This window comes from Nicotiana tomentosiformis, chromosome 6 (assembly GCF_000390325.3).
Source record: "Nicotiana tomentosiformis chromosome 6, ASM39032v3, whole genome shotgun sequence".
NCBI lineage: Eukaryota > Viridiplantae > Streptophyta > Magnoliopsida > Solanales > Solanaceae > Nicotiana > Nicotiana tomentosiformis.
Genome location: NC_090817.1, coordinates 87,731,599 through 87,734,631, shown reverse-complemented (window position 1 = coordinate 87,734,631; position 3,033 = coordinate 87,731,599). Strand labels below are relative to the sequence as shown.

The 3,033-nt window shown below is 40.3% G+C and overlaps 1 long non-coding RNA gene across 1 annotated transcript; it reads left to right on the top strand.

Annotated features, from left to right (window-relative positions):
• Nucleotides 1–294: 294 nt before the first annotated feature.
• Nucleotides 295–1,997, top strand: LOC138893363 (uncharacterized). The gene is made up of 2 exons (XR_011408727.1): nucleotides 295–1,121; nucleotides 1,195–1,997. It is a non-coding gene; the product is annotated as an uncharacterized lncRNA (long non-coding RNA).
• The last annotated feature ends 1,036 nt before the right edge of the window (nucleotides 1,998–3,033 follow it).

Below are 3,033 nucleotides of genomic sequence, written 5' to 3'. Positions count from 1 at the left end.
TGAGTCCAGCTCATGATAGAATTTGTAAGTATACCTTGGGATGACTTTTTATCCACTACTCATCTGAGATGGTACGAGAAGTTTGTTAAAATACATACACGGGATATATTGAGCAAAGCCAATCTTTCTTCCCCGAAAGAAAAGAATTTCAAGCGTAATTGTTCCATTTCTTATTTGTTTATCATTATCCATTTTTAGCGAGATTTTTTTATTTGTATGATAATCAACGACTCTAGATTCCGTTACCAGCATGCTCTCAAATACAAAGGAGTGCTTTGGTATAGTTGACAACCATAGAGGTGAGGACGTGAAAAATGATTTCTCTAGTAAGGGGATGAGAGTAAAAGAATCACGGTATGAGTTCTTTAACCAGGTGATATTTTAACCCTTCCTGTTTGATGATATTCTTGACATACCTCTTTTGCTATAATAGGCACTGGATCTAGGAAATAATTATCTTAGGCTAAGATTCTAGATCTCGAGATGCCCCAAGAACATGTAGATCAACCATTCTTACCCAAGAAGAGATTCGGCGAGGACGTGCCTTCTGCCTCGAACCCAAAAAATAGAAAAAAAAGAAAGAGTTCCAAAAATAGGGCTCAAGAGAATAGGGAGGAGAAAAGTCCCCGAGTTTTGACCCCAAGGTACCTTTCCCAGTGACAAGATGAGTCTGAGGAAGAAAACCTTCCACATTCCTCCAATCCTCCGAATGTTATGGTTGAAAATTATGACTAGTCAAAATTAACCGTGAGGCAGAGGTCCAGCAAGGAGCCGATGGTACCAGAGGAGGAGGATGGTGATTCCTCTAACTGATCATTTTGACGAGGTGGCCACAGTTTATTCGTAAGACTTATAGCTCCGGGAACACGATTCTGACGGGGACGGCGTATTTGCTTACTTCAAAACTCTACTTAAGGTGCCTCTGCGTCCGGAACCTGAATAATCCATGACCCCTAGAGAAACATGTGATGGTAGAAATTCCTACCGATGGGAATATTTTTCGGAGGTCGAAAAAGGTTATTTTGTGGTTCAAAGGCTTTATCGGGCCCTTGGTATGGTAGTACATGGAGAAGGCTTCAACATCGGCCCTTGATAATCATGTGGCATACTTGAGTTTTAATGTATGAGCCTAGATATTCTCTTCTTTCCACTGGTTCCCGTTTTCTTATTTTTTTAAGAGCTTGGATTATTTAGGTTAACTTAGTGTCCACAGAGCTCCATGGTAGAATCACGAGGGGCGACATTGTCCGACGTGCACATATGCGCGAGATCAAGAGATTGATGCAAGCCTTGCCAAAGAAGGATGCAGAGAAAGAAATATTATCTGCAAAGGTCCTAGAGTCTTCTAAGAGGGTAAGTCGGTTGGAGCAAGAGAAAGAGGCCTTAGGAATCTGGTTGTTCCATCAATTCGAAAAGCTAGACAGAAGGTGAAAAGTCTCGAGATTGCCATTAAGAGGAAAAAAAGATTAGTATATGAGTTTGTTAGAGGAACAGACTTGTGTTATCTCCGAGAGCCAAGCCCCCGAGGACCGATCAGCGGAGGTGGTCGAGCTTCCGGGTCTAGTGAGATGACGCAACCTTGAAATTAAAGAAGATTAAAAGAAGGTGACCGAAGGCAAACAATACACCTACCTGCTAGCTTGCCAAAAGACCTTTCATGAAGTCTGTTTTGGGCTTTCTCCTTGGATGAAGAAGTTGCTAGATAGATACCCTTGTTTATGAGGCAAAATTTTCCAGCTCCTCTACCTCCGACGTCTCCAATGGATCCAAGGATGAAGGGGAAAGAGAGGATGTGGATGAGGTCCATACTGAAGTCCCGAAAGATAAGGGTGACGAGATGCATACTTTGCCCCAAGCTCCTGCAATTAATGCTTCTTCATCTCTCCCTTCTTCCTAACAATTATCATTGCAGGGAATATGAGATTCTGTGAGATCTTCTTTGTAATAGTTTTTGAATGACAAGCCTTTTTTGCCTTTTATAATAGCTAATTTGTTTACGCTTTTTTGTTTTAACTTTTGCACACATGTGTGTTATTATTGTTGTAGTATTATAGGTTACGTCTAAGTGAATTTATCGAATACTTGTGAAAAATTAATTAAGAATGCCTTATATAACGTTTTACATTTTTCGGTGCCTGTGAAGATGTTGTTTTAGGGCGTAAGTTGTTCGGAGATATCAATAAGTCTTTTCTGTAATGGATTGTTTATCCGATTCAGAAGGATTGTAGAGGTTGTAGATATACATGTTGACTATATTTTTTGAACAGTGCTCGGTCTTTGGTGCCGAATATAGCAACTTATTGCAAGAGTTAGTTGCTAGGTGTGATTTTTTGAATAGTCTCCGATTTTAGATGTCGGGTATGGAAACTTATTGAAAGAGTTTATTGTTGTCTATAATTTTTAAGCAATCCCCGGTCTTAGGTGCCAAGTATGAAAATTTATCAAAAGAGTCCTCCGCCAAGCTATACCTATTAAGATCTGTCCATCATCGAGCCAATTATTTATGTACCGTGAGTTTAGCCATTAAATAAGTTTATTTTATGGATATCGTAATCCTGCATATTTGTTGGGTGCTTCATAGGAAGTGCCCATGAAACGAAAAGTTTCTAATAGGACAAATCTTGACATGTTTATTAGTGGGAAATGTTACTCTTTTATATTCCTAAGATGGTGGTGATTTGACCAATGAATGATGAGATACATCCACAATCAGTTATTGATATTCTTGGCATGTGGACAAATATTATAGGCTCTACTATAGGTAGTAGTTTCTTAGGCAAGTTTTGCTCCCACCTCTATCCCGGTCGGTATCTTGCTCTCGAGGGTTGGGGTCCCGGAGTAAACTACTCATTTCTGTGTTGCCCCGACCTCAATAAAGGAATCTGGTGAGGAGCATCATTTTGAGTGAGAGAAAGCGTGGTTGACAAACCAATCATCGGAGGCGACTAGAGTGCTTTTATCAAATGATGCATGTGGGCTGAGCCATTCCTATCCTATTCGGTACCCCGTGTGAGCCTGATTCTCTGGAGATTT